The sequence below is a fragment of the Rhipicephalus sanguineus genome, chromosome 7, assembly GCF_013339695.2.
Source record: "Rhipicephalus sanguineus isolate Rsan-2018 chromosome 7, BIME_Rsan_1.4, whole genome shotgun sequence".
NCBI lineage: Eukaryota > Metazoa > Arthropoda > Arachnida > Ixodida > Ixodidae > Rhipicephalus > Rhipicephalus sanguineus.
The window spans coordinates 2,065,577-2,076,750 of record NC_051182.1 but is presented as its reverse complement, the minus strand read 5'-3'; positions in this window follow the sequence as shown (position 1 = coordinate 2,076,750).

The following is an 11,174-nucleotide window of genomic DNA, read 5'->3' as shown; positions in this document are numbered from 1 at the left end:
GCGCTGGACGGACTCGGAGACAGCAGGCGATAATAAGCGTTTCTTCATTACCAGCGAGATGGCGCTAGGAGCCCGACGGGCGTAGAGTGCCTCGATGCGCGCGCCCCCGCTTAGAGTGATGTCAGCTTTTGAAAGGGCACATGCCGCCTCCTCGGCCTTGGCGGCAGTGTGGCCGCCATTTTGAATCCCCCACCCGGTCGCTTGTGCGTGGCGCGCGTGCTGTTTTTAACTCGGTGCACGTTTCCCTTTCAGTTTCATGCGCTCACTACCGTCACCATTGCCGGGTGTTGCGTGCCGCAGCGCACCAATCGTTCCAGGAACGCTGGAAGTTGTATCGTTTTCCAAGGGACCCGAAAAGAAGGCTTCTTTGGACAGTAAAAAATCAAACGTGACATCCTATGAACACATCATCCAATTGCAGAGCAAGTTTCCAGCCGGTATAGGCTTCCAAAGCAACGTCGAGAGTCGCCACTGCTCTTATCGCAACTGGGAATATACACGGCGCGTCTCCTTTCGCTACAACACTGCCTCCCCCGTTTCCGCGCACGCGCAGAGCTCTCGGATTGCATCTGTGGTGCGTCACAGTGTAACTATCGCTGGCTAGCAGTGCTCTGGGCCGAATGAGGAGCGCATACGCGCACGTGTTCTAGCCATCGCCGCTGCCAAATCCGGCGACAAACCGCCTTCGCCGGAAGCGCCTATCCCGTAACGCATAGCTCGGCCGCGCGAGCGTCGTGCCCAAACTTATGCTTAGATTCCCTATTTCGAATGGACATGCAAGCAAAACTTGTGCCGGCGTCAACCTTGCGTAAGAAATTGACACCCTGATATTATTTGTATGCTTAAAAGATATTGGTTCACATGTGCATGAATCCTGCACCTTACTTCGTAAACATTCCTTACTGCACTTGGTTGATACTGTATCTTCCTTTGATTTTTGCTTTCGCTATTTCTTTTTTTGTTATGTGAAGTGTATTATGCAATATATTATGCGTGTTTGTTTGCAGATGATACCCTTCATTCCAGATGATATCCTTCATGTGGGAATTTGCGTCCCGAAACCACGATATGCTTATGAGAGACGCCGTAATGGAGGGCTCCGGAAATTTCGACCATCTGTTGTTCTTTAACGTGCACCTAAATCTAAGTACACGGGCCTCTGGCATTTCGCCTCTATCAAAATGGGGCCGCTGCGGCCGGAATTCGATCCCGCGACCTTCGGGTCAGCAGTCGAGCACCATAACCATTCGAAAACCACGGCGGGTTCTTATTTTCTATATTCATTTCCGTGGTTTAAGTACGCCACCTGCGTTGTCTGATGCCCATGTATGTGTGTGTACAGTTAATCTTCTTTATTCCTGGCTGTTTCTCTGTTTCAAGGTTACCCTTTCGTCCTGTCCTAAATCAATACGCAGTTCTTGTTTTAGATGCGTAGCAGCTCTTTGACTAGCCTGTGTAACGCTGTCCGTCCGTCCGCACAAACGCGAGGCAACGCGCTTCCCTCGGCGCAGGTGTTGGAGCGGTGCCAAGTAGGTCACGCCGCAGCTGGGCGTTGACGTCACGCACCCCTCGCACGCTATACCTCGCAGGTGCGCGCGTACGTCACTCTCTCCCTCACCCGCCGGAGCGCCGCAGCTGCCGGCTCCAACGCCCGCTCGCCTCCCGTGTCTGCGTTTCAAACAAACGTTTGCACTAGTAAACGCTACACCGTGTTTCGCTTCAAACGAATCTTCCAGCGCTCACCGCAGCACCCGCGTTAGCGCCGTTCAACCCGTGACGCCACCCGTGCGCAACGCTGCTGCTTCACATCTCATCAGCGTTCCCTTCGGGGAGATGGTCCATTTTTTTTTAATGATGCACGATCATTGTGAGGCGACTAGTGCCAGGCCATAGCAAATTCTGCCACGGAGCACTTTATTTGTGTAAATGCTTCTATGAGCGCAGTGATAATGCGCTCAAATAAATGACCTGTACACTGGATATGGGAGCGGCAGGCGTTTACACACACACACACACACACACACACACACACACACACACACACACACACACACACACACACATTACTTCGACTGGGTAGCGCAAAAACACGGAACAAAAGATAGAGACGTAGACAGCACAAGCGCTCTATCTTTTGTTCCGTGTTTTTGCGCTACCCAGTCGAAGTAATGCAACTTTACCAACCTGCCCAACTTGCCGCACACACACACACACACACACACACACACACACTCAGTATTTAAATCCTTTGAGCAAGCATAATTTATTTATTTATAATATAAGCCATGAAGAATCAAACAGGAGTGCACATACAAACAGTACTCGCGAAGGATCTATAGAAAGAAGACGCATGAAAACAAGAAGACGGGGCAGCATTGTGTACGGTAGACACGCGATGTCAGTAAAAAAAATGCAAGAAACAAAGTCCAGTTGTACAATGAGTACCTCATGGAAACCGGTTATGCAATAAAAAGTCACAGGGTCCCTTATGCATTCACTTAAGACGACTTGAAGGCGAAAGCCATCTTCTTTTTGTTTTTTGCGCACCTAGCGTAGTTTTGCATTACCTCCAAGATCGGTGGCACCTCACCTGGTTTTGCACTGCCTCCGTGATCTGGCCACTTGTGACCAAGCTACGATGTCATGCGATAACGGCATCATGTGACATCACGCCAAAATTTGTGAAGTCATGATGATGTCACATAGTGACGTCTCACATGACGATGGTTTTTTTTGCATTCCTCCTCCCTGACACCGCGGTACGCTGACGCCGTAGACGCGGGATGCCGACGGTCAAATTTCGCGTTTGATGAGGCGTTTAAGGCCTTCGCCTTAAAAAATACGTCCGCCACGGTGGTATAGGGGTTACGGTACTCGGCTGCTGACCAGAAAGTCACGGGTTCGATCCCGGCCACGGCGTTCGCATTTAGGTGGAGGCGAAATGCTAGAGGCCCGTGTACATTGCGATGTCAGTGCAGGTTAAAGGACACCAGGTGGTAAAAATTCATGGAGCCCTACACTACGGCGTGCCTCATAATCATATCATGGTTTTGGCACGTAAAACCCCAGATATTATTATTAACAAAACAGACGAATAAACGACGCCGTGCATCTGCCGCACAAAGTTCAAAATAGTATTGGAAACACTCGATAATATGTACATGCAGGGGCATGCAAAAAACGAGAAAAACTGCAGATACAAAAAAGAAGGAAAAACAGAGATACTGCGCGTATGCAAAGCTTTATGGCATACTACACAACAACGTATTCATCGTTTTGATAACGACTCGTGTGCCGATACAAAGCGGCCACAGATTGTGAGCAAGAAATGTCAGCAATAGTAATGATAAAGAAGCTTTCATTTCATTTTAGCAGGATATTCGCACCATACTGCCCCTTGGCCCTTTATTCTGTGTACAATATGTGTGATGCCATTTATAATAAACGAGTAAACTGTTTGCAAACTTAGCAAAATGAGCCACCTTAATCGCGCTTCGGTAGCTTCGCAAAACTAAATTGTGTGTGTCCAGATACATATACTGCTGCTGCTGCTGACATGTATACAAATACTTTAAACGTATATTTGCGTATTTGGAATGCAGAGCTTACGAGAAAATTAAGTAAGGCTTTAGATTTTGTCGTTTCCGGCGTAAGGAAGATGATTCGTTTTCAACATACCGGAGTCTACGTCTACCCCTAGCGCATAAGACATGCACAGGCCGTCAGGTTACGCGAACTACATGCTTCCTTAATAAACATTTAGGCAACAGCAATAAAAGCTGCCCAAGCTTCAAAAAAGAAAAGAAAAAGAGAAAGCTCACTAGCGTGCACTTATTTCCGGACGTATCCGCGCACCGCAAGCGCTTTGTGTAGCGCGTTTCGCATGCTGCCGAGCTGCGGCGGGATTCGCAATGGCGGCCGTCGTAGCAGACGACGCGCCTGTCCTCACCCTCAGCGGAGCGCGCGGGCATCAAGGCACCCTAGACGGGCGCATTTAAAAGTCGTCGGCTCGCTCGCTCGCTTCTCATATTTGCGCATGGGAGAAGCTTGCCCTTCCGCTGTCTGCTCGCGCGGCTTTCTCGTGGTGAGGGGTAGAGGAATGTTTCAAGCTTTGACCGTGATGTCCGCGCTCATGTTACGGCGCGTACGAATGTCACTCGAGCTCAGGGACGCCGCTAAACGAACAAACAGAAGCCGTCTTGGCCCTGGACTTAACCAAGGCCTTTGATCGAGTTGAACACCGAGCGATCATGGCGGCTCTCTCCCCCCTCAATGTGGGCGTTCGCATGTACGCCTACATACAAGCCTTCCTGTCGGGACGCACGGCTGAGGTTCATATGGGCCCCCATGCGTCCCCTCCATACACCCTCAGTGGAGTTGGTACTCCGCAAGGTTCGGTCCTTTCCCCTTTTCTCTTCAATGCCACACTCATTCCCTTAGCCCGCGCTCTTCACAACATACCTCACCTTCACCACACCCTCTATGCAGACGACATCACACTGTGGACCACACACGGTAGTGATGGCGACATAGAGGAAACCTTACAAACCGCTGCAAACATCACACAACAACACGCACAAAGCATTGGTCTCTCCTGTTCCCCAGAAAAATCTGAGCTGTTTATCATACGCCCTTCACCACGCACTCTTCCCACTGCCCCGATCATTGTAACTCTGGCCGGTCGCCCTATCCAGAGGTCGACACAATCCGGATCTTGGGCCTTCACATCCAAAACAACGGCCGTAACACTTTCACTATCCGGATACTCAAGCGGGTGACGGAAGCGCTTTCGCACCTCGTCCGCAGAGTTTCTGGCAAACACTATGGCATGAAGGAACACGATTTGTGTCGCCTCATTCATGCCTTCATACTGAGCCGCTTCCTATATACAATCCCGTATCTCCGACTTCGACAAGAAGAAATAGCCACCCTGGATGCCATGCTTCGTAAAGCCTACAAGGTGGCCCTACACCTTCCCCCTAACACACAGACCGCTAAACTTCTTCAGCTTGGGCTCCATAACACCACACAGGAACTCATTGAGGCCCACAGACGAGCGCAATACACTCGTCTAGCTCAGTCTTTCACCGGACGCTACATACTTGACACCCTCAATATTCACATACCAGCAGCCGACCCCACACTTATACCAATCCCCCGACCCATACACACACAGCTCATAGTAAAACCTCTCCCAAGAAACACCCACGTTACCTACCATTCGGCCCGCCGCAAGGCACGTGCAAAAGCTCTCCACAAATACTACGGTTCTGAAGAGGACGCCGTATGGGTGGATGCAGCTTGCACGGGCGACGACGCGGCAGTTGCAGTCGTTGATCGCACACTCCGACCCATCGCAACTCTCCACCTTCCTCCTGCGTCCACACCGGAATCCTCGGAAGAAGCGGCGATCGCGCTTGCCCTCACACAGACTGACGCCCGGTACGTTCTTTCCGACTCGAAAACCGCGATCCTAAATTTCGCGCGAGGACGAGTCCACGAGACTGCTTTCCAAATTCTCAGCTCGCCCACCAAAAACCCGGCCCGCCATGTGGAGCTGATCTGGGTGCCTGCGCACTCTGGGAATCCCGGCAACGAAGCCGCCAATGACCACGCCCGAGGTCTCATCAACCGGGCGGCGGCGGAATCGGAGTCGGGCTCTTCTAGGGAGCGCATGCATTCCTTCAACGAGATTACCCAGTCATACCGTGCTGAACGCCAGCTATACCCCCCACCCCACCGATCCCTAAAAACTTTCACCAAATATTATGGCGCCGCCTTCAGACCCGCACCCTTCCCTCCCCCTATTTCTTTTCCCGCATTTACCCGGGAGCGTACGCCCCGTCCTGTGCTCAATGCACTCATCCCCACGCTACCCTTACCCACATTCTCATGGAATGCCCGGCGGACCCTCCCCCGCGGGGCCCGGAGCCACTGACCACATGGGAGGAATGGGAGACCCTGCTGCGCTCGACGGACCCGGCCAAGCAGAAGATCGCCACTGACCGGGCCGCCCACGTCATGGAACTGCATGACCTCATGAACGCATAGCGCAGTGGGGTCGTGCGGGGACCCTGGGACGTACGTGCCCAAATCCCTTGGTCCAATAAAGTTTTACCTCCTCCTCGGCAGCTAACGCTTCTCTAGGTCGCGTTCTGTGAACGTACATGATGCGGCGAAGACGAAGGCACAAGACAAGAAAGTACGAGAAACAGCACTACTGCTCTTCCTATTCGTAGCACCTTCTTCGTCTTTACGCTTCAAGTACATTCGTGGATACTTGCAAAGAAGCCCAAGTTTCAGTTCTCTTACGCTGTGTTCGGTGTTTACGCGCTGGGAAATTTGATGTTTAATATATCATTCAAGTTCATGGTTTGTCCAAAATATATTTCATCAAGAAGAGCCTGCGTTCGGGTGCCAAGATTAACTTAACCCCTTTGGCCCTGGCGTCGTCAATTGATGATACCACGCAGAATTTTTCCTACCACTTCGAAAACGATACCAAAACAGTTAATTCTTGGAGGAGTATTTCTTCAACGATCCCCACTGCGATCAACACCACCATTGCGGCAATTTTCAGGAATCGGGAGCCGCAAAGAACAAATGATGGTTGATACCTCCGTCATAGAAATTGGAATAACGCGAAAGTAAAGCGTGCCCTTATACAGACGTAACTGAATGTTTACTGGACATTGATATAAGAGAGTTTTCACAATGTATATTGATGTCTGGCAGCTATAGCACCGTTTAACGTGGATACACCCACTTTGATTATTGGCGGTACATCTCCATCCCGACGACTAACGCCCGTGTTAAATGATTCAACGAAACCTTGTGCTAGCTGTAGTAGTTAACGGTGAAAGCGTAATCAGAGAACGAGGTATGATAGCCAGAAGAGCGTCCCATATTGGATGCAGAACTTGGTCGCCATGCCGCGGCATGTTAAAATGTCACCACGGCGGACTAGAGGGAAACGCAAAGCGCGTCGTGCCGCCCCCCGGCCGAGATTTTTCTCGGAGCGAGTGCGTGAGCGGGGAACGGGTGTTACAGCCAGGTGAGGCAGGCGCACATCGCAGAGCTATTTTTGGTTTGGATTAGTGTGATGCTATGAGCGAGGCTGACGCTTTTACGACGCTTGGGCTAAGAACGCCACATCGCGGTGTGTTAAGGCATTGACAAAACTGAACTTCTATTCAAAACTCGCCGCATGGAACGTGTAACGCGTTGCAGGTGTTAATCGCGGAGGCTACAGTAATGACGAATTAATTTACTTTACCGCTCCCAAAGGGCAACACTACCCCGCCGACCGGGAGAGTGGTAGATATAAAAGGCGCCTTTGTAAAACTGGCAGAGTATGTGACCGTGGCGCAGTGCATAGCGTGCCCGGTATCTGTTCTTGCGGACCGAGTGGTCGTGGGTTCGATGCCCATTGACGGGACTTTTTTTCTTTGCCATCTGATCGTGTATATTTTTTCGACGTCATTTCCGTTATGGAAATGCGTCACTGAAGTCTTGTTGGGCCCCGGCATCAAACACTTTCGTGTTAAAAGTAGCTTGACCGAAGTCATTGGTGACGACTACGCGGGTAAACTGCGGCGGGTAAGCGCCGTGTTGGGGATGAACTCCTGAAGTTGTTTCGAGAACTTCCACACTTCCAAACACGGCGTTGGTTCAGGTTTTGTCTACTCTTGTCAGTAGCACGAATAAAAAAGCTATTTTTCTCATTTCATGACCACTGGGCCCTAATGATTTATTATGAGGCCATGTCTGTAAATCCATAAATACTTACACCACTGGCTCAATTTTTTGTTTGTGGTCTTCTGACGTCTCAACTATTAGTAAAATAAGTGCTAAAAAGTCTCCGGCAAAAAGAAAAATTCCAGGGCTGAAAGGGTTAAAGCGATTTATTTATTTTTCTTTATTCCGAGCCGCGTGCACCTTTCTAGTTAAGGTAGCTGAATATGATCTTTGCTCAGCCGCACCTTTCGTAGCTTCTGATTGACAACATAAAAGCTTGACGAAGCCTGACTGTTTGCTCTCCGTGAGCCTCATCTCCAAGTGGAATGTGATGTTTGAAAGTGTGACATAGTTTTCATTTCTACGCTTACGATATGCTTATCGTTATGTTGCAAATATTCGTATCCATAAGCGGACGGCCTCCCTGCTGACCCCTAGGTGAGCATGTTCTCGTTTTACTCTTTGCCCGAATAAGTTTCTCTGCATTCCTTAAAACGAAAGCAATTGTGGGCGTTAGCGTCTCGCGGATAGATATCATTGTGCTTCAGAATTCCTGTAACGCCTTTAATAACTTTGTTAATTGAAGGAGAACGACAATTGCTTTCAAAGGAATAAATTTGTAGTAGCTCTCAACTTCCCTTCACTACATTGTGGAAAAGGTGGGATTGGGTATGAAAATACAAATGGTACCTTGAAGCGTTCTGTCAGGACGCGTCCGAAGCAGGCCGGCAGAACGCGTTCCACAGCCACGAGGCATAGTGCCTCGGTGTCATCTGCGTCGTCGACAGTCCTCCCAAGAGCGTACTTCGCGAAAAGCTGGCGCAGTGAGCGAAGATTTTCCGGTAAGAATGGTGCCACTTGCACGAGTACAAGGAACCCGAGGTAGTTAACGGTTGCTCGTGGTCGCAGCTCTCGCACAGCCGTGGGCAGGAAATGGCGCACGTAGTCGGAAGACCACAACCTCGGTGTTCACGTCGTCGAAAGACCGTGTTCCGTTAAACGCGACACTAAGAAAATCACGGTATCCAGGGTCAAGGTTGGCCAACTTCGTCGCGTATGGGGTACTGAGATCGGTGTCTGGTACAGATGGAGGCAGCGGCGCCGAGCCAAAGCGAACGAACGCTGTAATGACTTCGTCGAGCAAACTGGTAGACACTTGCGAGGCCACGTCTGTTAGAGCAATGCGAAGCAGTCTGGTGACGCTTTGGCGAGACGCATCACTGCACGAGAAGATGAATCGTGGTTTGTCTAGTAGAGTCGCGGCGTTCAAGTAACTGCGAGGATCTTTGATAATGGAAGCACTGACAAGAGCATCCAGGCCCATATCGCGCACTAACTGGCCACCGAACGTCCACACGTCTGAGATGTTCACGTCACCACCTCTTGGCCATTCTCCAATCTTCCATCTCTTGTACAGCGCTTTCATCTCATCCATGGCGGCGTTTTTCTTTCCGCGATCACAGCAGGCACTGTACAGGGAGGCAGCAAGACGAACATCATCGCTCTTCGGTGCCGTTAACAATGGCTTCACGATCTTTGATAGGTCGTCTTGGATCAAAGTGTCGGTGGAGACTACATCCCCCGCACCCGAGCCCTTCACGGGGTGCTGACTAGTCCAAATATCGCAGACGTGGTCGTAGAAATTGTCGCAAGGTCCTTTGTTCTTGCTTAGTAGACCTCTAATGTAGCTTCCCTCACGGTTGCAGAATTCTGTCTCACAATACACAGTGCCCGCCCCAGGAACCGTTGGTGTTGATGTTGAGAAGGTGACGCTTGTGGGAGGCTGTGCTACTGTGGAACATGTGGGACTTAAACTGGGGGCAACATTCATAACGAGGTCAACAGTAAAGAAATATAGAAGAAGCAACGCGGTAGTCAATCCAAAGCAGCAAAAACCGACTGCGATTGTTGTTGTTTTTCCTTTGGAGTCATCCGGTGGCGGTTGCCTTTGATCGTCGTTCTCTTCCTGCTTATTTTGGTCGACTTCGCGGTTGATTGCCACTTGCCTCTTTTGTCTTTCTCCTTTTTTCTTTGACAAGGTAGAAGAAATCTGTCGATTATTCCGTGGTGAAGCCGCGCTGGGGTTTACAAACGTTTTGTATGAATGTTTTGCGACGTCATGTTTTTTCGTTGCCTTCACATGGACTTTACTTAATTCCTCACACGGTTTGTCATTTTGGTGACGTCCATGCAGCACTGATGCGGCATCGTGTAGTATTGTTCGCCTGTTCTCTGACTCAGGAGCCACTTTTCTATGTACTGCGGTCCGGAGTACCCGAACATCGTGGCCCACAGCAACAAAATTAACTGCAGCACCACTCGCTGGTTGAATCGCATCATCGATTTGTATTTGCTCCAGCAGTTGGACATCAGTTGCATTTCGTAACGACGCCATTATTCTACATAGTGCCCCTGCTCTGGCAGCTTGAGTGCACATCGCGCCGCTGCAGCAACATTGAATACATTGTTCATGTACTGGAGTAATTGCATATAAATGAGTAGAGGCGTGAGTAAACACGCATTCGTTTTCGGTTAGCTTGGCCACGTATGTCGACAGCCTTATATCTGTGCGCGTCGATAACGAAGCCTTTCTAGATGAACTCGAGAGTAAATGAAGTAGGCATGAGAAAGAGGAGATGACAGGCGCCAGCTTTTCGTCGTGACGCAATGCTTTCAAAAATAAAGAAATGCGCAGCTCAGACTGAAATACAGAACAGAAACTTGCACCAATATTTATGACTCCTACTGAGAATGAAAATTCATCAAGCGATGTGTTAAGTAATCCGCCTAAAAGTTTCGTGGAATATATTCGTTCCCTTCGGGAACGATCTTCCCATTGCGAGTTTAGTGCTGGTGAGGGAGGGACCAAATGACTAGATGAGCATGGTCGAAGCGATAACTTGACTTGCTGTAAAGATGTGCACGTGCCGACGTTATGTACCTTTAGTTTGCAACCAAGCGCATCTTCGTATACAAGTGCAGCAACATTTTCTGCCGTTTTGTCTTGAGCAGCGCACTTTCTGAACGGCGACGTACAAATAAACAAACTGGCACATGTTGTGGGCGGAGAAGCTCTGTGTCTCTGAAGTAGTGAAGGGGCAATTTCAGTAGAAAGTGCGGACGAATACTCGTTGCACAACATATCATTCACTCTAACGTTGAGATTCTCGTTTCTAACACGAAGCCTGGAGCTGTTTCTGGTTGCATGAACCGCTTTCATCATAGGATCCTCTGTTGCTTCATTGAACTCAACAAAGCGTGTCGTTTGAGCCTCACTCGCCTGTCCTATTCTGACTGCTGAAATCTGCGTTGCAGGCTCGGTGGTCATGTTTTGCGATTCAACATATTTTTTGGAGAGGTCGCTTGCTACACGTGCACCTGAACGAAGATGCAAAGTGCAACGTGAAGCAGTGATGCTTCTTGAAGTGGCGACGGTG